The sequence below is a fragment of the Dipteris shenzhenensis genome, chromosome 11, assembly GCF_047967505.1.
Source record: "Dipteris shenzhenensis isolate YYH24624 ecotype China chromosome 11, Dip_SZ_1.0, whole genome shotgun sequence".
Classification (NCBI taxonomy): domain Eukaryota; kingdom Viridiplantae; phylum Streptophyta; class Polypodiopsida; order Gleicheniales; family Dipteridaceae; genus Dipteris; species Dipteris shenzhenensis.
The window spans coordinates 25016357-25041374 of NC_141606.1; the positions used below are offsets into that span (position 1 = coordinate 25016357).

Genomic DNA, 25018 nt, shown 5'->3' on the forward strand with positions numbered 1-25018 from the left:
GTTGATTTCCCCTCATCCACTAAAGCATTGGTTCTCAAAATTCATCAAAATATTCCTCAAATGGTTACCCAATAGTAGTTAGGAGGGATGGGTGAAATTTGTCTCCAACAGGGAGAATTCGACATGAGGTTTCCAAGCAGAGTAAGTGTCGGCGCGAGCAGCAAAGAGGATATTTCTCTAATTCCTATGAGCTAGAGGGGTGCCCTATTAAGGGGAAACTATGGTTGAAAGGGCTCAAGAAATGGTGCAGAAATGAGGGAGAACAAGCTTAAAAAATAATCAAGGCAAAAGAGAGAAAAAAATATGAAGAAGGAGAGAGATGGGTAGAAGATGATGATGTGGCAACTAGGGGGCTAAAGGGTTTTCTAGAACCTAGAGCTCTGATACCACATGTTGGGAAGTGGTGGGAGAGAAGAGATGCATCATTGACAAGAGTTGAGGACACAAGAAGAATCCATAAGTGTGTTCTATTGATTGTGAGAGAAGCCTCTCATTTATAGAGTGGGAGAGACGGTGGCCTAGATCATAGGCACCTCTCCTACATCAAAGGCAATCCGCTCTACATCATAGGGACTTCCTAGTAAATCATTGGCACCTCTTGAAGAGGGCGTCTTCTACTACATCATCACATGTGTCATGGTCCTAGATAGCACTAAGTGTGCTTCACTATACACACACACAAACATGTGACTGCTACTAGATGCATACATGCACCTTAGAGCAAGCCCTTGATCACAAATGTCCCAATGGATACATCCCTAAATTTTATATAAATAAGATTGTTTTGACCATACCCACGATTATAATTTTACACATACAAAAAATTATGTTATGACCTTGTAAGACCCACACACTTATTTTTTGGTGTTGTTTTGACCACATGATTTTAGTGTAGCGAAGAATTTATAAAATTGCATCCTAGGACTCATAATTATACCATAGAATATATTTTTGATAAAATTTGGATCATAAGAAATGACATGATGAAGATAGGATATGAAAATTCATGTTCCGTAGCTCGTGAAGATTCCTCAAACATGGCCACTTAGTAGGAAATTTCGATGTCTTAGGGCCTATTCCCATTACCAGTGAGGGAGCACTAGTTAAGGCTCTTAACGGAGTGTTCACATTAATGTGCATTCCCATTCGCATTTTTAAAATGCAGGTAAGTTAAATCTCCTAACTGCGCATTACAAAAGTTTGTAAATTTAACCCCTTCAAAATAGGTACTTTAAGGACTTTTAAGACGAGAAAGAAGTTGGAATCTGAAATTTTAATGGTTAACTTAAGGGTGAGAAGTGGGAATGATACTTAGAGCAAGATGGAGTATATTCACTTAAAGCAAGATCTTTATGATAGAGATGGAGTATTCACTTACAACATTTTACGTCCACCTTCTCTTAAAAACAAGTAAATCACATTTGAATTCATTGCCTTTGCTCTTCCACGGGTTTCCCACTAGTTATGATCTCTAATGCATCATGAGCTAGTGCGCTGTGGTTGAAGGGGGGTTCCCCATTTTGCTGTGGATGCTTTTTAGATGCCTTGCTTTTGTAATATGCCATTGTGCGCAGTGTGAGCACCACACACGGAAAACTGCCAAACGCAGCTACTGCAGTCAAGATGAAGAAGGTGGACCGGAAGCATTTAGCTCCTTTGCAAATAAGACTTCTGACTGCATTTCTACCCCTCCGTTTTGCCTCCTGGCCTGATCATCGTAAAGAATGATCATCGTAAAGAACTCCGGCTACTCGGATCGATAGAATATATTGCCCCAACGGCCCTGCACAGGATAGCACAGTGTAGAGCGTCCCGAGTATTTTCAGGCCGAAAAGCTCTGATATGATAACAGCCGTCAGGGTATACTGAGCTCCAATAGATAAACCCGCGAGAATAGAGCCAATGTAAAGTGCCCCTTTCACGCCTAATGCAATCAAGAGGTTTGCTAGCACCAAGATCGCTATAGGAATCGAGAAAAGAGCAGGTCTTGTGATTGCGGAAGCACCATCCATAAAGAAATCTGAGAAGAAAGCAGATACAATGCGGCCGAAGAAGTTCCAAATGCTGACCAAAGACACCAACGTGTTAATTTTAAGGGCCGAGTAATTTTGTGAGTATCCCACTTGCGCCATGTTGTTGATGAATGCCATCACCGAACCCAGTCCACAGGTTAATGCTAGGAAGAGTATCCAGAAGTCCAAAGACAACAAGGCCTGGGCGATGGAATGGTCTTCACCTCTAGGTGGAGATGAAAGCAGGAGAGATTGGATCCCTTTTCTATTCTGCATGGATGTTCTAGCTTGGGCTGATTCAATCGATCCTACCTGCGAGCTGGAGTCATGCTGTGGCTCCTCATGCGCTCCCACGGGTAATTGAGCTGGTGTCGAAGACCCGTTCTGGGTCTGCGAGTTGTCAGCAGCTTGCATATTTCCCAATTCATGTTGACGGGACTTGTTGATCTCCGACCACAGGACCACCAATAATGGTAAAGACAAAATGACCAACATGAGCGAGGTCAGACCTGCGACAAGCGGCCTAGTGAGTGAAGCCAAATTTTCAACTACTAGGAGGAACATGAGATACACTGCTAGAGTGATTGCGATTCCGTGGAAAAATCGCATGGTGCTGGAATCACCGTCTTCCTGTGAATCATCCAGGAATCGCAGAACAAACATGAAGAGCAGCGAGATCACGGAGGGGAGGCATCCGGCGAGCAAGAGGAAGGAGACTGGATTATCCCCAAACACAGCGTAGTAAATCAGAGGCAGGATGGCGCCGCTGAGGCCGTAGAAGCCCTTGACGAGGCCTAATACGGTGCCACGGCGTCGAGGGAAATTCCTGAGACAAATGACCATGGCGGCAGTTTCAGGAAATGTCTGTGCGTTGGCTCCAAGAGCTAGGAATAGACAAAGCTGCCATACCCTGAGATGATGCAGGGAAAACAAGCGCCCTGTAAGGGCGAGCCAAGCCATCAAGTATCCGAAAGCATTGAGCAAGGCACCGACTGCCAGGACGCCGGAAGGCAACCAGAAATCAAAGAGCAATCCTGCGATGAAACCGACGCCGTCACCTACGCCGAGGAAAAACGAGATGGTATTGAGTTGCTTCTGGTCGAGTCGCAAGGTGGCCTTGACGCTCTGCGAAATCGTAGGCGGCGCCAGCACAAGCCATGAGGTACATACCGACGACCATGACGAGCCATTTGCTCTTGAGAAGTCGCTGGAGTAAATCCAGGGGCAGGATGTGTTTTCTCGAGCGGTTTATGAAAACTTTGAAGGGATTTGTAAGACGAAGAGTAAGACCAAAAGCAAGCATGGCAGAGGGATGGCTTGTGCAAGAGTCATTAGTATATATCAGAGTTTCTTGCATCCACGGATCCCGATATGCCGCAAGCTTGGCATAACAAGGATGATGATCGCATCATTGGCGAGATTCCCCAAGGAAAAGGGATTGAAAGAAAGATGAGCGAAGAGCAAATGAAGAAATTCAATAAGTTTTGTATCCTTAATAGCCCTGAGATGCAGAAGTGGATTGAGAGATATGAAGTGGCCAAAGCAGAAAGAATAAATGCAAGGACGAGATTCAGAGTAATGTACAGGCGATCGCAACCATATCCACGGGATCTGGCTCTTCTCCCCACTCACATGTCACTTGATTGGCTACAACTGGCTCTACGTAAAGCCGAACGTGATGGAGAGACAATAAACGAGTGCGAGCGAGAGTTATCATCTGGATGTATGGTGCATGTAAGTTTCTTACCTCTTGATGTAATTAAGTAATTATTTGTGGCAATATACGCTATAAAATAGATGCATCTTCATTGTTTTAATGATGCTCTTTTACAGTACAAAAAGTACAGTGCATTATGGTCATATGAACGACATTTTCGCGTGGAACGCATCGATTCAAAGAGAGTCGCGTATGATTATGGAGTCATGGCTAACTTCACACAAGATAGCCGAGCAAGTGCTCCGGATACCAATCTTCTCTCCTCACAGTTGGATTATTGTGGAACCATACGCGACATCTATGAAGTTGATTTCAGACGATTTAGTATTTTCATTCTTGATGTAAAATGGTTTAAAACTATTTACAACGGTCCCCATGCGACAGTGAGAAAAGATAGTAGCGGTTTCTTTGCAATAGACTCCACCAAACATTGGACCGATGAAAGTGATACTTTTGTTCTTCCTGAGCACTGTGAGCAGGTGCATAATAATGATTTAATTAATTGAAGCTTTCGTTTTTAGAGATCCATTAATACATGTACTTGAGCATAATTTCATATATATAATTGACGACATTTGGCACCCATCTTCAATATAGGTGGTTTTTCATCCGGATCGTTCTGATCCAAGATGGTGGTACGTGATCCAAGTTGCACCACGAAGTAAGCAAATTTTTGAAGATAGAGATGTGGATATGGAGATGCCACTACCAATGCCGGATCCGATTGATCCCGATGAATCTAGCGAAGAAAATGAAGATCACAATATGAGCCAAGAGGAAGATGCACATAATGACATTGCACGGGAAGAAGATGGAGATCACGATATTGAGGAAGAAGACAACGATCATCAAGAATCACCACACTTTATTGAAGAAGATGATCAAGTACTTTTAGGTGAACGTACGATGCTAGAGTACGATGATGATATAGGAGATCAACTCGGTATAGAGTTGGAGATAGACTTGTTTGGCGCCTTAGACTTGGCTCAAGATGAAACAATTGATGTAAATGCTCTTAATTGATTTTTTTCATCTCAAACTTGGACATGAATATATGAGCTTCAAAGGCTTGATGTACATGCTCTTATATTTTTATTCTCTATGAGATCAAACATGTATGAAAATTTTTAAAAAAAAATCATTGGAAAAAACTAACTTTTAAGGCCTATATGAGTAAAAATCCTCTCTGGAAAATGTCGCTATAAAATAGTATCTCAGTGTCGCTATATAGTGACACTAATAAGTCGCTATATAGCGACTTTTGTAACAGTCGCTATATAGCGACGTTTATCTAACATCGCTATATAGCGACGCTTTACGGGATGCACTTTTCATACCGATAATTAGCGCCACGCGCGTGCTAAACGTCGGTACGTAAACGTCGCAATAGGATCCGTGTGTAGTAGTGTATGCTCTTATGACTACCATCATGGCTATAGGAGAGCCAGTGTACTTCGAAGACACAATAGACAAGCCAGAATGGCAAACTGCTATGAATGAAGAAATGGATGCTTTGTATACGAATAATACTTGGGAATTATGCGACCTTCCATCACGAAAGAAGGCCATAACAAACAAATGGGTATACAAAGTGAAGTACAATCCAGATGGTAGTATTCAGAGATACAAAGCTAGACTAGTTGCAAAAGGATTTGCACAACATTACGGTCAGGACTATGATGAAAATTATGCTCTAGTAGCAAAGATGGATTCCATACGGTTCTTGATATCACTAGCGACACTCAGCAGATGGAATGTGTATCAGCTCGATGTTAAGAACGCATTTCTCAATGGTTATCTAGACGAGGAAGTCTACATGCAACAACCAGTAGGTTATGTTGAACCAGGAAAGAAAAATAAGGTTTGCCATCTCAAGAAAAGTCTCTACGGCTTAAAGCAAGCACCCAAAAGTTAGTACAGCAGAATTGATAAGTATTTTGCTAATCTGGGATACATGAAATCCAATGCAGATCATACTCTCTACTACAAAATTCAAGGGGAAGACATTACTATTCCACTTTTGTACATAGATGATCTAATTGTGACAGGAAGCAAAAATAGCTTCATCAAAAAACTAAACCAAGACTTATCTGCAGAGTTCGACATGAAAGATCTTGGACTTATGCACTATTGTCTTGGAATTGAGTTCTGGAGAGATTCAGATAGCACATTCATGAGTCAGCTCAAGTATGTTGGCAGTCTCGTGAAGAAGTTTCATATGGCAGATTGCAAGATTGCAGCCACTCCCATGGAACAGAGTTTGAAAGTTACTAAAGATTCAGAAAAGCCTACAGTCAATGACAGGTAGGCAACTCATTGGATCTCTTATAGATATATGACAATCACACGACCAGATATTTGTTATGCAGTAAGCTCACTAGCACAATTTATGGCAAATCCAAAACAGTCTCATTGGAATGCAGCCAAAAGAGTCTTTAGATACATCAGAGGTATAAGATAGTTTGGGATAGAATACAGAGTAAGGTATCCACGGTTGCATGGGATATTATGACAGTGACTATGACGGAGATCTTGAGACCAGGAGATCGACACAGGGATATACATTTTTCCTTGGTCAAGGTGCTATATCATAGTTGTCAAACAAACAACCAACTATTTCTTTGTCTTTGACTGAAGCATAATATAGAGCACTCACTACAGGTGCATGTGAGGCTATATGGCTCAGAAGACTATTGTCAGAAACAGATTACTTTGATGAGTCAAATCCAACAACAATATACTGTGATAATCAATTGGCTCAAGCATTGGCCAAGAATCCAGTATATCACTCCAGGACAAAGCACATTGATGTCAGAGAGCACTTCATCAGAGAAAGTGTGTTACTTGGTGACATCACAGTGCAACATTGTGATAGCAAAGAGAATGTTGCAGACATCTTTACCAAACCACTCGGTAAAGAGCTATTCGAGAAACACCGACTAGCTCTTAGTTTGACGCAGAGGAAGGACATTCCCATTAAAGGGGTGTGATGGAATGTAATGCTCAGTCCTTCTTCGATTCCCTAGAATCATCATCTTGAGGGAAGGCCTACTTCATGATGTTGATCTTGAGGGAAGGTGTTAAGAGTTCACGCTCAACATCATGTGATCATGTGTGCATAGCACCATCACGTGATCATATGTGCATAGCACTAACCTTATAGAGTGCTATAAAGGAAAGGGTTAGATCCCCTAAATGGGTTTGTATGTATTCTATTTTTTTAACTGAATCTATTGTATAGTTAGTCATTTGTGGTGTGCTCTCTAGCTATGCCCTCTCTCCTCATCTCCACTCTTCTCCTCTCCCCTCTTCATATTTTGTCAGGAAGATGCTCTAAGTATAGCTTGCTTATCAAGTTCTTTGACTTAAAATTGGATAGGGGGGAGTCTATCTCTTCACATCTAAATTCAATGAAGAGCATTTTGACACAGTTATCTGGCATCAAGTTTAATCTTGATGAAGATATTTTAATTGCCATCTTACTTAGAAGTCTCACTGAAGAATATGGCACTATTATTACCACATTCACTAATATTCCAGAGATAAATCTGGTAGAAACGGAAGCATCACTCTTGGAAGAGGAGAGAAAGATCAAACAAATAAGTGATTACAAAGAAGGGGCATATTTGGCCAAAAGCAACTTAAGCAACTTCAAAGGAAAGAGCAAAATGAAATGTAACTTTTGTGGCAAACCTGGACACTTTAAAAAGGAATGTTATGCCAAGAAGAGATGTTCAGCCAATCTTGTTGAGGAAGCAGAAACTGAAGAAGAAGAAGAACCACAGAATGTCAAAACTCAAGCTCTCACTGCTTACAACACCCAAGTCAAATTTGACAAGGGTAAGGATCCATATGGTTTTTGAGTTATGTGTGTATGAGGTCAATAATGGTTCTCTGCCATGGATAGTCCATCCTTAAATGATTGTTAGTGTTTTGAGATTTTTCCTTGTTGGACTCATTGGGCTTTACATACATAGTCAGTGTCCATCTCCCAGTTGTAAACCAAGAATCCTATGAGTGAGTCATAGGTTGGGGCCATGAGTGTTGCCACATGATAGTGGGCAAGCCATGGAGCATCCCATGTACTACTGCTGAGGGATGAGGTCATCAATTTGTGAGAGGGAATGAAGGGGCAAATTGATGTGTGTGTGTGTGTGTGTGTGTGTGTGTGTGTGTGCCTATGGGATTGGAGTCCTATGCAAGAAGTGTGTGAGTGTAGGTGTGCTAGAATGTTCTAGTTAGGTGTGTCAAGTTGGTGTGATGAGTGAGTGATCATAGGAGGTGATTGATTGAGATAATTGTGGATCTGGGATCTACCTACATGGAGGCAGTTGCCTATATATGTAACCACTCTTGAAATAAACTTCTACTTTTGTGTACTCTCATTGTTTCTATATGGATTTACAACACGTAGGATAGCATGTCGCGACCATGAAGGCTAGCGTCTTGAGACACTACATCAATCAAGAGTTGGCTCACAAGAATAGCCATGCATGTAAGAAGTGGCAGAACTCAATGTAAGGAGGAGAGGAAAAGTTTGGCCTAGGACAGAACCAATAAGGCAAGTCTATGATCAGCGAGAGAATACACGGTAAGAGCATTACAACAAAACACAGTGTAAGTTCCGAATACATGCAAGGAAAGCACGTCTGCGATAAGTGCTATGTCTGAAAGTTGCAAGGCGCTACGAAAGACTATGGCGCACAGGGAAGGACAGTTAATTGTATCAAGTACGAGGCTAGGGGAGAGCTAGCAAGTTTGAAATATACACTAGGAAAGTAGCATATAGGAAGGAATTCGAAGGACGAAACTAAGCCAAGAATAACGGTCGACAGTGTATCATTCATGGAAGTAGAAAAGAACTAGGACAAGTTAGTGGCAGGGAGTGGCTCATAGCGTGGCCACGAATTCATGACCAAATGGGGAGGATTAAGGGTGGTGAACACGGGAGCATGAAGCAAGGTGCAATAAGAAACACACCGTAGCGAAGGCAAATAGCACTATAAGTTCGTAAAGCAAACGGGTGTGAGAGAAAAGATAAAGAGGGTGGAGTCATAGACAACGGATGCGGTACTCAGTAAGGAGGCTAAAAGAGTAGTACGGGAGCAAGAAATACACAGCAAATCATATCAACGGGATACCCAGGGTACACAACATGTTTGAGGAATAGGCAAAACTACGAACCTGGGGAGTCAGCATATTATGGAAGTAGGTAGGAGGGAAAAGGGTTAAGGCTAGAGTAGAAGAGGGTATAGGTTTGATGATAGAGGTCGCGTCGAGGATATGTGGTGAGGGTAGTTAAATAGGGAGATGACAACACGAAGTATTCAAGGCACCACAAAGGTAGGTGTGACTCAATTTTGGCCACCTAATCCTTTAAGTAATTTGAGGATTATCCAAAAGGTGGTTCAATTATACATAGCCACAGTTAACATAGCTAAAAGGTCATTAATAAATTGTTACATCTTTGAAAGCTTACAAGACCGATCAGGAGATCCTGGAGGATTCTATTGAGGAGATGTAGAGCTTGATCTAGGAGGAAGGCTACATGCCCAAGGGTACAAATACATAAATTCAAAGGTCATTGTAAAAGTGCATGTTACATCGATGTTTGCATAGAGACCATTATCGATACCATGTCATCTAGGTAGGCTGCATCACACAAAAACAATGTATCAGTATTATATTAGTCTATCATAAAGGGTGCTAGTGTGTGTGTGTACGTGGAGAAAAAGTAATAAGTGAATGTGTGTGTGTGTGTGTGTGTGTGTGTGTGTGTGTGTGTGTGTGTGTGTGTGTGTGTGTGTGTGTGTGTGTGTGTGTGTGTGTGTGTGTGCATGTGCATGTGCGTGCAAGTGCAAGTGCATGCGTGCGTGCATGTGTGTGTGTGTGCACATGTGCGTGTGTGTGTTTAACTACAAGAATGAGAAGTTATAACTTGAGTCAAACTAGTGTGTGTATTATGTCTATATTAAAGAAGGTTTGCGTCTCTGGAGTAGATCTAGTGCACAACGTGTGCTTATGAGCGAATTGGCGAGGAAACGTGATCCGAGGTCCGTCCAGTCTATGCCATTGAGGTGTTGCAACTATGAAGTTTGTGTTGGTTTTATAAGTTGACAGAGATCCACGTCTATTTCCTGATTCTACGTTAATTCACTGAAGTGCGACGGAGATGAGTTCCGACGTTTGCTCATGAACGAATGAGGCCAGGAAACGTGACCAGAGGTCGGTCTGCTGGCAGCTATCCACATGCTGCAGTTCAATATTGCCAAGATTGATGGCTTTGTGAGTTGAAAACAACAACAGAGATGGCTTTATGGGTTGACGGAAATCCACGACTACTCTACGTTACGTCTCTGGAGTGCGACGGAGAAGAGTTCCAACGTTTGCTCATGAGCGAATCCCGCAAGACTGAAAAGTGACCGGTGGTCGGTCAACGTGCTGCAGCCCTTCACATGTCCATGTAAGATATTTTCATAATCAGTCTACAGATTAATCAGCTTAAATTGAAGAAAATGCAATCAATGCGATTTAATAGTAATACCTCACAATACCATAGATCTTGAATATAGCATTTCTAACATCTTCTTGTAAGCACCCTTTTATTGTAATTGGGAGGATGAACTATCAAAGCAACAAAGAAGTCATGTCAACAATATAACATAATCATAATTACGCTAACGCATCATGATTATCGGTACACTAATTCTACTTAGAATACCTGTGAGACCTTGTGCCAATCATGGGACTTGAGCCCACTAAGCTTATTGTCCTTTGAAAATGCTCCTTTCAAGCAACGCATGTACCCTATCAGTGTTTGAAAAGAGGCAATGTCTACCTTGATCGTTGCATCCTCCCTCATAGAGAGGATCCACGTTGCTTTCGGGAGGACAACTTTTCCCGAAACATGCACTTGGGGCCACAAATGAGACATCCTATTCATAGCACGCAAGTCTTCTCGCACTCCTCTCGAGTCTTTGGAACCAACCAAGTGTGCCCAAATAGTAGCCCCCACATTCTTGAAGATATGCATGGGATCCAAGAGATGATTGATTTGTAACTGACCCCAATAAGGAAGCTCGTGAAAGATCGATAGCCTCTTCATACCAGGAGGAGGTTCCTCTCCATTCGCCCTCCAAGCTTGAATCCAGTCACTTGCCTTCAAATATGATGGTGGTGGATCAAGCTGACCTCCACGTGCGAGATGGTCGAGCGGAAGGTATCGAGCATGACCTTCATAAACATTTTTCCTCATATGTTTGGACAAGCATGGTACCCAATTGTAACAAGTCCTGCATGCGTGCATGAATGTGTTAGTATAAGACATGCGTGCGAAAGAGAGTCATAAAAGCATAATTCCTCATTATACATGTAGAGACACAACCACGTACCTGCGCACTCTCCATATCCTGGGTAGTCATGCATGGTCCACATCAAGATACCCCTGACCAAAATATCATTGGTATGTCTAGGAGCTCTGGAAATATCAAAGACCTGCACTCCTCTCCATAATATCTATACTCCTCTATCAAAAGTGCCATGTACATGTCCATATTTTTTCCTTATACTTTCCTGGCACAAGTAGTGCAAGCATGAGGTGTCCCTTTTTTAGTTAGCCATGGTGGGATATTGTAATTCACCACGACTATGGGCCATGTTGACCAAGATGTCGAGCGTAACCCGAAAGGATTCACGTCGTCCATGGCGAGCCCAAGATGTAAGTTGTGTGGCTCCCTCGCAAAGTCTGACCACTGATTATCTATGTGCTTCCAAGCTGCACAATCTGCGGGAATCCTCAATGTGTCATTGTTGAACCGATGAGATGCATGCCATGTCATCAACTCCGCTATGGATTTGCATCGGAACATGTGTTGTATTCTTGCAATGATGGGAAAGCGTCTCAAGACTTTTATCGGTATTCGCTCACCCTGCAAGTCATCTCTATATCGTTGTTCCCCACACTTTGGACAACTAGCCAAATCTCCATGCTCACGATGAAAGAGAATACAATCATTACGGCAAGCATGGATGGTATCATAATCCATACCCACTGTTGTTAGCATCTTTTTTGCTTCATCTCTTGATGCGGGCATGGTATTTGGTGCAGGCAACATCTTCTGGAGCAACCTATGACAATTCAAACATACATAGGCTTCGAACAATGATGATTCGATATACATTATCCAAATGATGTTTCTCAAAACAAACATGATGATTCTCAAAACAAACAATATCCAAATAATGAGTCAAATTAATGCAAGAGCTAACCTCATTAAGGCCAAGACACTTGTATCCGACCACCCATACTTTACTTGCAGATTCAAGATTGAGAGACAAGCACGTAGTTTAGACATCCTAGCACCCTCGTACAATTGTGTTGATTGCAACTCTCGCATTTTGACCTCAGACTCTAACATCACATGTACATGGGATGTAGTGCCCCTAAAAATAGAATCCATCATGTCGACCATACCCTCGTCATCATCCGGGAGACTATAGTCTTGCTCAAAGTGTGAAGGTATATGTGTACCCTCGTCAGCCTCCTCATCCTGTTTTAAGATTTCGTGTAAATATAAGATCTTGTATTTCTTGGTATCCAATAAGACTGCGAACTTAAATAGCTTTGACTTACCGATAGTCCATCAACACGTGCAACACCAACAATGGGTACTGGTTCGGGCTCCTCCCCATACATCCGCAAGTGGCACATGATAAGCATGAGCATATGCTCATGCTTATGCTTATGCATGAGCATAAGAGAAGTAGACATATGCTCATGCATAAGCATGAGCATATGTCTCTTTTTCCTCTTTACTTTCCCTCTTCTTCTCTCTTTCTTTCCCTCTTTCCTCTTTTCCAATCTCTCTTTCCTTTCCCTCTTCTTCTCTCTTCTCCTCTTTTCCCCTCTTTGTTGCTTTCCCTCTTCTTCTCTCTTTCCCTCTTTCCTTTCCCTCTTCTTCTCTCTTTCTTTCCCTCTTTTTCCCTCTTTCCTTTCCCTCTTCTTCTCTCTTTCCCCCTTCTCTTATGCTCATGCATAAGCATAAGCATGAGCATATGCTCATGCTTATGCTTATGCATGAGCATAAGAGAAGTAGACATATGCTCATGCATAAGCATGAGCATATGTCTCTTTTTCCCTCTTTACTTTCCCTCTTCTTCTCTCTTTCTTTCCCTCTTTCTCATTTTTCATAAGAGAAGTAGACATATGCTCATTTTTCCCTCGTTACTTTCCCTCTTCTTCTCTCTTTCCTTCCCTCTTTCTCATTTTTCATAAGAGAAGTAGACATATGCTCATGCATAAGCATGAGCATATGTCTCTTTTTCCCTCTTTACTTTCCCTCTTTCTCATTTTTCAATCTCTCTTTCCTTTCCCTCTTCTTCTCTCTTTTCCTCTTTTTCCCTCTTTCCTTTCCCTCTTCTTCTCTCTTTCCCTCTTTCCTTTCCGTCTTCTTCTCTCTTTCTTTCCCTCTTTTTCCCTCTTTCCTTTCCCTCTTCTTCTCTCTTTCCCCTTTCTCTTATGCTCATGCATAAGCATAAGCATGAGCATATGCTCATGCTTATGCTTATGCATGAGCATAAGAGAAGTAGACATGTGCTCATGCATAAGCATGAGCATATGTCTCTTTTTTCCTCTTTCCTTTCCCTCTTCTTCACTCTTTCTTTCCCTCTTTCCCCTTTTCCAATCTCTCTTTCCTTTCCCCCTTCTCTTATGCTCATGCATAAGCATAAGCATGAGCATATGTCTCCGTCTCTTATGCTTATGCTTATCATGCATATGTCTCCTCTTTTCCTTTCCCTCTTCTTCCTCTTTTCCTTTGCCTATGCCTATGCTTATGTTTGTTTTTTGTTTTTTGTTTTCGTGTTTGTGTCTATGTTAGACATGGGATCACGTCACACATCCGACGAGTACGGACAGCCTCGTAGGAGGAGAGCTCATGATCTATATGCTCCAGAGGACATTGATTCCTCTCACACGACTACCCCGAGGACTACCCCTGTTTCGATCCCTCTCGGACCTAGCACTGCGACTACCCCTGGTCCGACTCCTCTCAGACGTAGCACTGCAACTACCCCTCGAGGAACTCCTTTGCTAGCCATGCATGGCTTTGTTGGGAGTCCCGATGAGTTTGTAGCGTAGATGAGTGATGAGGAGGCAGTGAGATTCTTCTCTCTGCTATCTTAGAGGACCTCAGCAATTCCCTCCCCTACACCGATGGCTAGACGTACTGCCCAACCGTCCCCTCATGCCCCTTCGACCGAGGGGTCATCACCTATGCGTGCGTGCCTCTCGTAAGGAAAGGAAGAGTAGGAAGGGCAGCTTATGTTGTGCTGACTCGAGAGATGTAGATGAGTCAGCACACTCACATTCCTACAGGTCTCCACTTGGTCCAGAGACAGTATCAGTCAGGTCCCTTGCCCTCTCCTACTCCCACTGCTACTCCTCGCTCCGAAAACGCTCGCACAGCTTCCACTCCTTCTGACTCTGCTACCATCAGTCCTCCATACTCATTAGCTAATCTCTCCTATCAAATCACGGCTGCCAAAGAGATAATAGAAGATAGAAAGGGCAAAGCAGTGATGGCCACCATGAGACGGTTGATGAGCCATCACTTCAAGAGTGGCATTGCTACTGATTGGCGGTATCAAGATGACCAAAAGAAGCAGGCGGTCATCAATGAATTAAAACAAAAATACCCTAACCCACCAAATTGGGAGTTTAATGAGGATTATATGTGAGAGCGCATGGGTTTGGTCTTGAAGCATCGTAGATCAACTTGCGTACTTCCATCACAAAGCGGTTGGCTAAACCCAGCTAGGCAGACAAAGCTGATTGGAAGTTCTTCAAGAAGCAGAATAGGGACTATCCCGAAATGTTCAAGGATCAGAGGAGGGCTGCGAAGAGATTGCTGGACATAGTAGGTACTTCGCACTTTGGTGCAGGCGGACGGTTGGCGTTCGAGGCAACCGTGGTAAGTCTACTTCTTCTCATTTAATGTATTGTTCTATTTGTTTTACTACATATTACATGCACTTTAGCTAACTCTAACTCTCATAAATTGGATCCACAGCAAGCTGCGATGGGTCGTCTTCCTACAGATGCAAAGACGCGACGTGCATTTCGCATAGGAACAAAGCCGTGGTTTATTGAGCAAGAGGCAATGGGAGCAACAGTTGATTAGGCTAAGGTGGCTACTCACACGGTATAAGTCTACTCCTACTTGTAATCTCACTTTTTAAATTGTTTTATTCTTTAAGTTCCAATCTAATTTTTAATTTATATGGTTCACTCTTAGGTTCAAAGCTCAAGCATCCCATCATTGGAGGCGAGCGATCACCAGGGCCAAGGATCAGACGCACGTGACGAGGATCAGGAAGAAGGCGCAGCTCATGAGGACCAAGGATCAGGCCAACAAGACGAGGACGAGGACGAGGACGATTCGGATGAGTAGTAGTAGTAGTAGTAGTAGTAGTAGCAGTTTGCATTTTCTTCACCATGTATGTCATTTTGCATATCCACTCATTTGAGCAATTTTGTATCACCCTTTCGAAAGGGTAATTTTGTAACAAACAATGTTATATATGTTCGACATGTATATGCTTTTGTTGCTCGATCATTTCATTTGAGCGATTTTGTATCACCCTTTTCGCAAGGAAAATTTTGTTATAAAAAACTTTTTTTTGTAATTACAAAAAAAAAAGGATTAGTGGGGCTAAACAGGGCCATAGCAAGCCCTGTTTAGCCCCACTAATCCTTTTTTTTTAGTTCTGTTAATCGTCGCTATATAGCGATGTTTACCAGTGTCGCTATATAGCGACGATTATCAATGTTGCTATATAGCGACATTTATCACGTGGCTATATAGCGACGGTCCTTTTTCAACGCTTTTAATGACTTTAATAACGACGTTTGCGCCTGTGAAAAAAAAAATTAATGTAAAAAGCATCGGTATTTTTGTTGGAAAAGGACCTATGCCTTGTAGTGATAGTTGGTGGTTTCCGCCTGAATTGCTTTGCCTTGCTGAGGTCTACTTTCCCTAGTAGACCATCTCAGCTGCTGTGGCTCTACTTGGGGTGTTGTTGGCAATTCTTGCTCTTCTTCATCAACCTATTCTGTAGATTACTGTGAAGTCGATGCTTCTATCTCCTATGTAGGTGAGGTTTTCCATTCTGATTCCTTATCAAAGATTACATCTCTGGACATAATGACTTTGCGATTGATGGGATCATACAATTTGTATGCTTTGCTTTCTTCACTATAGCCAACCATGATGCATTTGCGTGACTTCGCATCCAATTTTCTGCGATGATCATCATGTATGTGGGCATATGATATGCATCCAAATATGCGAAGATGCCCAATATGTGGCTTGTGTCTAGTGAATGCTTCATAAGGAGTCATATTCTGTATCGGTTCGATAAGAAGCCGATTAAGCAAGTAGTTTGCTGTAGCTATTGCTTCTGCCCAATACTGATTCGAAAGATGCTTTTCACTAAGCATTGCTCTAGCACTGTCTGCTAAAGTCCCATTCTTCCTTTCAGCTCTTGCATTCTGCTAAGGAGTATCTACACATGTGAAATGTCTTCGAATGCCGTGATTTTTGCAAAAGTTCATGAATGCTGAAGACATGTATTCACCTCCTCTATCTGATCTCATGACCTTGATCTTTTTGCCTGTCTAGTTTTCTACCATGGCTTTGAATTCTTGAAATCTGGAATACACTTCAGATTTCTCTTTTAGAAAGTAGACCCAACAATATCTGCTGTAGTCGTCAATGAAAGTCGAGTAGTAAAGTGAACCATTGATGCTGCGGGTCTGGGCATAATCCCATACATCCATATGAAGATCTAGATCTATACCAATTGTTGATCGATGAAAGAACAGCAAATAATTCCTTTTCTTTTGTTCTTTTTAAGTGCTGGGTCAAATGCGTCGATGTAGAGGTGAATGTGCGTGAAGTGGTTTTGTCACGGCGAGGCTCAAATGTGAGTGTAACTTGCGCCAAAATGTGTGTGTGATGTGATGAGTGCATAGAGCATGAAAAAATGAGTGACTTTCCTTTTTGGAGCGCCCTCAAATTCTTCCTGGATCAAGAGATACAACTTGATCTAAGTGGAGGGGCAAAAGGAGTGCAAATGGTGCTCAATGATGATGTGTCATTGTGGGTCACATGCAGTGATGATGTGGCACTATGCCTAGCAAGAGGTGTGCCAATGGAGCCCTGTGCTGAGGTGGTAGGAGTGGTCACATGGAGTGACTGTGGAGCACTGTCTGTGCCTGCAGAGGTAAGAGTTGACTAGACAGCTGAGGTGGCACTACAGAGGTGGCACAAATGATGATGTTAGCAGATGATGTGGTAATGATGACATGGCATTGATGATGTGGCTATGCTGACATGGTAGTGATTATGTGGCAATTGATGATGATGTGGCAGTCAGTGATGATGTGGCAGATAAGGTTGCTGACATGGCAGTTGGCTACCACGTGTCAGCTTGGTGACATGACAGATTGAGGATGAGTTGATGATGTGGCACAAGGCAGGGGCTACTGACATGGCATGTAGATAAGTATGCCACATGGAAAACTGTAGACCTAACCTAGGTATTACCTTATCCTGCCATGTGTCAATTACTGGGAAGCCAGAATCTCTAGATTCTGTCAAAATCTACGAAGATTCCGTTGATGTAATTTCTTCAAGGCGCAGGCTGTAGTCGTTGGAGCTCCTATGAGCATCGCGATGAACGCTGGGCTGCCTACAAAAGTCAAAAATCCCCCAATTGTTGGAGTAGGCCAGGTTCCGAGCCACTGGAGCTAGTGCTCAAGAATAGTGGAAGGTGGATGCTAGAGGTCTCAACCAAGGGAGGCGCTAGGCAATCGTCAAAGCGTAGGGTTGGCGATGGCTACTGCAATAGGTCCTTTAATTGTGAGCCGGGTTGAGGAAGCTAGTATGAAGAAGAGCTGTTGGTCGTGGTCATTCATCAGCGCTATTGTGGGAGCCACTTCTATGTTGGTGGCGACATAAGTCGTAGGTCTATGGAGGCGGAGCTTTGGTTAGCAGTAATCGGAGTTGCTAGAAGCTTGCTTCTTGTTGAGGAGCTAAGGCTTCCAGTCGGCTGGCTACTAAGTTGAGGGCCTTAGTTGCTATAACATGTAGGCTGACTTAAGTTGAGGGCCTTAGTTGCTATAACATGCAGGCTGAAGTCATTGCTAGAGGCCGGGACTGAAGAGTTCATTGGTGCCAAGGTCATTTGGCTAAGGCTGTTGGAGCCGTTTTGCTCAACACTTACTTCTTAGAAGCCTTAGTTGGAGCTACGAGCCTGATGCAATCTCAAATGGAGGAGCAGAAGGCCCCTGAGCTGTAGAAGCCCATGAATGCTCTTATGTTGCAAGAGACGAATGCGTTGGAGTTTCGCTTGAACACTTGAGCTTCGCTCTGCTGTCGATGGAGGCTATGGAGAGCCAGGTAGCCGAGTCATTGAAGGAGAGGCTTTGCTCATGGTGTTGATAGGCTCTATGGAGCAATCACTGGAGATCTGCAATTGAGGGAGCTTGGTTGTTAGGTAGCTCTAGGAGGTCGTTGTTGCACTCGGTTGCAGCTGCTTTGCTCGCAGATGCTCGTTGAAGGAGAGGTTGCTGACTACAAAGAAGCAGTTGAAGGTGTTGCCAAGGAGGTGTAGAGGTAGCTAAGCTCACTCCCTCACTCTCTCTACCTTTGAACTCTCTCCCTCTCGCAATGCAATAGATCCAAAGTCTCTCTTTCTGAAAGAAAATCTCACAAGAGAAATGGAAATGGACAGAAATTCTCCACTCAATGGAAGTGAAGATCACTCAAGAAGAACTGTCTCAATCTTTCGATCTCTCTCACTCTCTCAAGAATCGCAATGCCTCAACGGAAGGCAAGGGAGCTCTCATGCCATGACCAAATATGAAGAGGGGAGAGGAGAAGAGTGGAGATGAGGAGAGAGGGCACAGCTAGAGAACACACCACAAATGACTAACTGTACACTATATTTAGTTGAATAGAATATATATACAAACCCATTTAGGGTTAGGGTTAGGGGATCTAACCCTTTTCTTTATAGCACTCTATAAGGTTAGTGCAATGTACATATGATCACCTGATGGTGCTATGCTATGCACACATTATCACATGATGTTAAACATGAACTCTCAACACTTCCCTATGCTCCAAACACATGCTCAAGATGAGTCCATGTAGCATGAGCAGTCTCACATCTATCAATGTGATGAATAAAGGAATCACTCAGACCAAGAGCAATTATAGCAAGAGCTTTTTCATCTTTTGGAAGCCATGAAGCTTCTCCTTCTCCAGATGTAGGTTTAGTTTCTTTGCCATTTGCTACCTTCCATATTCCCTTTTTCATGAGAATAAACTTCAGTTTTGTTTGCCAAGTGTGGAACCCCTCTCCTTCAAACTTATCTATTTTCAATTTGGAAGCCATTTGGGAAGGTCTTACCAAATTAATGGTAGTGTCTAATCCCTTTACAAAAGGTCAATCTTTCTAAACAAAAAAATCACCTTCACCATATAGATGCAAATTGCAAGATAAGAATTTTGAAAAACCTAATTGTTTGGTATAATCATAACCAGTGGCTTCTCCCACAACCTTTTAACTAGAGTCTTCTTCACCTTGTACTCTATCTTTGTAGTCTTCTTGATTTTTGAAGAGCTTTGAGAACTTGAGGTTGGCATGTTGTCAAGACATTAGTACCAACTGAACTAACATTCTTTGAACTGAAATGACACACTTTGAACTGATTTTTGGAAGAATAATCTCTGAACTGAGTGTTTTACTCCTCAAGCATTTAGTGTAGCATAAAAAACTCCAAAAAATACACTAGAAATGCTTGCAGAGTACATGTAAACTTTGGAGGCTTGGTACCTCACTCCAAGCATCACCAAGATAGGGGCTTTTACTGCGCAATCATAGATCCATATGCAAGAAAGATTTAGAACAAACCATAGCCAAAATGGTGTATTATAACTCCAGCGGCAGCAACATCTCCTTTGCTTGAGGAAACTATCTTCACAAGACAAGTCGACTAGTTTTTTGTCTAGTTCTCCTTCATTGTTGGACCAAGTCACCCCAAAATTCTTTAGAGGGTAGCTCTAGGTGTAGAGTAAGCTTGGCTCAGAGGAATTGCAAGATTGTTGACTGAGATGAGTAGCATTGCAGAAGTGGCGCGGAATACACAAAGAGGCAGTGCGTCTTCATGGCAATGTATTTCAGAGATCCCACCAGTCAGGAGGGTCTCCCAGAAGTAAGGAAGGTCTGGCTGAAAGGGCTTCTCAAGATATTGCGTGGATGGAGAGAACAAATCTATCAAAGCTCAAGGTAGAAGAAGGAGAGATAGGAGGCATTTTGAGAAGAAGATAGAATGTAGTTGGAATCTTCTAGGAATATCATTCCAAGCACTCAGATTCTTACCAAGCTCTGATGCAAAACACTAGGTGAAAAATGGGGTTTGTGGTGACTTAGACCATCCAAAGCATATCCGATGGACACAATAATTTACATGCACCTCAGCATGGGTGCGATTTATGTATATGAAATGTATCATCCCCATCGGGTATGTGTGCATTAAAATAACATACCTCAAAGCGTATTTTTTTATGGCTGTGCATAGTTATCACCTCTTTTGAGGCACGTGCAAAGTATCGTTCCCATCAGACATGCTTTGGATAGTCGAAACCGCCACAAACCCTATTTTTGACCAAGTGTTATACACAACCATCCAAAAACACGCTCTGAGGTTTGTTGTTTGACGTGCATGATATCTTTCACATGCATCAGCCCCATCTATGGAGATGTGTGTGTAAAGTATCATGCCCATCAGATATGCTTTGGATGGTCGAAGTCCACAAATCCAATTTTTTACCGTGTTATGGACATCATCAAAAAATGCACTTTGAAGTATGTTATCCAAATGTGCACATACCCAATGGGTACGATACCTTGCACATGCATCAATCCCATATATGTTGAGGCACATGCAAAGTATTGTGCACATCAGATATGCTTTGGATGATCGAGGGTGCAATCAACCCCGTTTTTCACCAAGTGTTATGCACAACCGTCAAGAAATAGTATTCATCACATAGTGTGACACTTGGCGGAGTTCTCCTCCTTGGATGCAAGATTGTTGCATTCTTCTTACATGCACATATGCCACCCATGTACAGTTATATTCATTGACTATTTTCTAGCATCGGTTTCCTACATGCATACACATCAGCCTTGTACAGCCTCTTGGCCACTCCGAACACCTAGTTGTCATCACTTTACTATTGGCTTGATCCTCGACACACAGTTGTTCTTCCATCACATGACTTGGTCCAAATTGTCTACACAACAAGCTGCCTCTTCCAAGAAAAAAGTAGCACTCACTATTGTGATCATAACTTTTGATCCAAAACTTTGATTGATGACTTTTTTGATGCATTGGAAATCTTAAGTTTCTGTCTACAACTTTGTAGAGTAGAGGTCAAAATCTGAATCCATGATCTATTTAATTTATGCAATCTAAGTCTCCTCTTCAAGGAAAAAAGCGATAGTCACTATTTTGATCATAACTTTTGATCCTAAACTCAGATTGAAAACTTTTTGATGCGTTAGAAAGGATCCTTTCTCAATAAAAAGTATATTTACTCACTATTATTTTGAACTAACAATGCAAAAACTAGGAAACATAAGGAGAGTCAAGTATACTTACCATGAATTCAATGAGATAGATATACAACTTCATGTTATAAGTTTATTGCTGTTAATGGATACTTTAGTTCTATTTGTGTCTCAATCATGAATAAGCCAAGGCATCATTAATATGACAAACAATCTTTTATTATATAGTTTTTTAAACCAAATCTAAAAAAACATCATACTTGGAGAAAAGCATGATCTAAATTTGTCATTTTGAAAAGAGGGTTTATGGCAACTTTGACCATCCAAAGCATATCCGATGGGCACTATACTTTGCACATACTTGGATGTAGGTGGTATTGAAGTGCATGCAAAGTATCATGCCGATCTAGTATGTGCGCATTTGAATAAAACACCTTAGAGCGTGTTTTTTGATGGGTGTGCATAATACTTGGTGCAAAATGGAGTTTGTGGGGACTTCGACTATCCAAAGCATATCCGATGGGCACAATACTTTGCATGCACCTCAATGTAGGTGGTATTGATGTGTGTGGAAGGAATCATGTCCATTGGGTATGTGCCCGTTCAAATAACACACCTCAAAGGGTGGTTTTTGACAGTGTGCATAACACTTGCTGAAAAATGCAGTTTGGACACGATACTTTGCACCTGGCTCATCATAGGTGGGATCAACCCACTTGAAAAATATTATGCCCATCAGGTAAGTGCATGCTCTAATAACACACCTCAATGCATATTTTTTGACGATTGTGTATAACACTATGAAAAACTGGGTTTATGGTGACTTCGACCGTGCAAAGCATATCTGATGTACATGATAGTTTGCACATGCCTCAATATAGGTGGTATTGATGCATGTGAAAAAAATCATGTGCGCTTTCGAATAACACAACTCAAAGTGTGTTTTTTGATGGTGTGCATAACACTTGGTCAAAAACGGGGTTTGTGGCGACTCGACAATCCAAATCATATCTAATAGGCACAATACTTTTACTACACCTCAGCGTAGGTGGGATTCAATCTGCGTGCAAAGTATCATGCCCATCAGGTATGAGCGTGTTCAAATAACACACCTCAGAGTGTGTTTTTGGACGGTTGTGCATAACACAAACGGGGTTTGTGGTGACTTTGACCGTCCAAAGCGTATTTGATGGGCACAAAACTTTGCATACACCTCAACATAGGCTATATTAACACGTGTGCAAAGTATCATACTCATCGGGTATGTGCGTGTTCGAATAACACACCTCACATATGAACTACCAAATGCGAAGTGACTGAGCTGGTGTTAGATGTATGAATTTGTAGACCAATGATAGATCCGATGGGACTGATGCCATTGGTAACTAATCAAGTAATGTGGCAATGGCTTACTTAGCTTGGTGGAGTTGAATCTCCTCTAAGGATGTGCTAGTCTAGATCTAGACTACACATCGAAGCGTAAAATGCAGCAAAATGAATTTTAGTTCGTTCATTTTACGTGTTGGATGGCTGCAATGGATTAGGAGGTGGTCCAATGATAAAAATTGAATGATGCTGACCTGTTTAAAAGTCAAAAAGAAGATTTGGGGTCCCCACCACATAGAGCATGATATGGCAATCATTTTTTCTTTTTGAATCACCTCCAAATTCCACCTGGATCAAAAGTTATGGCTCTTGGAAGAAAGGCCAAACTTTAATCCCTAGAGGGTGATCAAAAATGATGATGTGGATAGAGGGTGATGTGGCAAAGATACGTGGCCATTGAGGGTGTACTATGCCTTTGGCCGTTGAGGGAGCCGCTAAGCTGCTGAAGCCAATCATAGAGGTTGCTCATCTTGCATTGTCATGTTGCTCTTTGGAGTCACTTGTTGCATACTGTGGAGGACTGGGAGCCCGTGTTGAAGCTAGTGTAGGATTTTGAGCCACTGGAGTTGACGTTATCTCTATCAACGGTGGCGAACGGCTAGCGTTGACTTTGCTACATTTGTAGTTGGCATTGGAGCCACTGTGTCGATCATCGGTGCTCATTGAGGCTGGCTTGCAAGAAGCTTTGGCTTTGATACCATGATGAAGTGGGGAGGGAGAAAGACAAAGAGAGAGGTTTGCACATGATATAGCTACCTGTACACTATGTTTTATTGAACGTAAACATGAATATATACATGAGAATGATGACATGTATACTATCCATCAAAGAGGCCATTCATTACATTATTGTGTCCAATTGAGAGAGAAGGAATTCAGACCATTGAACTTCGTGCAATACTCCTCTCCATTTCATAGTAATCTCCCCTTTGGCATGTAAGTTATTTCATACTCCTCAAGCTACTTTGGTGCATGCCTCACTTAACGTCTAGATTGTGGTGAGAAATTTGGAGCCTCGTGTAGACATGAAGGTTGTTCTTTGTCAGCTCATGCTTTTATTGTGTTAGTCTTATCCCTTCTTTTTTTGGGAAGGTGCGAGCTCCTTATGAGCAGTCCTGGGTATTTTCCCCACTATCCAATCATTATTATTTTTTAAGTGCATGTTAGATATTCGGGACCTTACATAGTGATGCAACCAATAGTCTATGTAATAAGGTAGATTGTTTGATAATCTGTATTACCCTATGTATAATGCAATCTCTTCAAGCTAAAAATTATCTGCTCATGCTTTGGCATAGTTTTCCATACTCATCCATTCACTAATTATTTACCCTTGGTCTATGCAACTCGGGGTTATATGATTGGTTCATGTCCAATCAAACAACTACAAGTGTCTTCTCAAATATAAACTATAGTGTATACATAAGTGTATACATATTATGATTATAATTAGTGTGGAAAATCAAGTATATAGAAGTCATCCTCACTAAATTCATACCTGCTATACACACACACACACACACACACACATCCATGTATATTTAAAGGTCCACCAATCCATGTATTTTTAAATTTCCACCAATCCCACTTTTGTATAATTTAAATTATTTTCAAAGTATCCAACATATTAGTCAGCTATCAAGCATGGTACTATTATATCCATTTTAGTATCACCAAAACTATGCTACTAGAGGCATTAGTATATTTTATAGTTAGGGAATCATTGTCTCTCCCTAAACCATATTTGACTGACATGCCATCCAATCTATGAGTATCTATACATATATGTATATATTTAGGTCATTCATCTCAATTGTGTCTTCTAATGAGACCAAGTTCATCTCTGTATCTCTCTTAGTAAGTTCATATACTCAAAATGAAAAGCAAAAGCAAGGCCGCAAGAGTGAGAGCCTGCATGAGTGGCACGTCTGCCTTGCATGGTGAGAGAGACGAGTCGAGTGCCTTAAGCCATTGAAGGAAGGATCTAGGAGCTGGTGACGGAGAAGTCGTGTTCCCTAGTGGCAAGAAAACTGCGGATCATGATGCTAAGTTGCAAGATGATGAAGTGTCTATTCTGGATTTGATCAGAGAGGAAAGCCACAGCTCTCCTTCGTATGTAGAAGTTCTGGCTAGTAAGCAACGGGGAGGCTTCACATTGCTCAAGGATGAAATTGCAATGAAGATCCTCTGTGATGATGAAACCTCTTGAAGGCAAAGGATATCAAGAGGCAAGGATGGTTCGAGAGTGGGAAAGGTCACT

At 42.0% G+C, this 25018-nt stretch overlaps 1 pseudogene; it reads right to left on the reverse strand.

The window, feature by feature from the left end:
• Positions 1-1427: 1427 nt before the first annotated feature.
• Positions 1428-23421, reverse strand: LOC147896813 (protein NUCLEAR FUSION DEFECTIVE 4-like; annotated as a pseudogene).
• Between the last annotated feature and the right edge of the window lie 1597 nt (positions 23422-25018).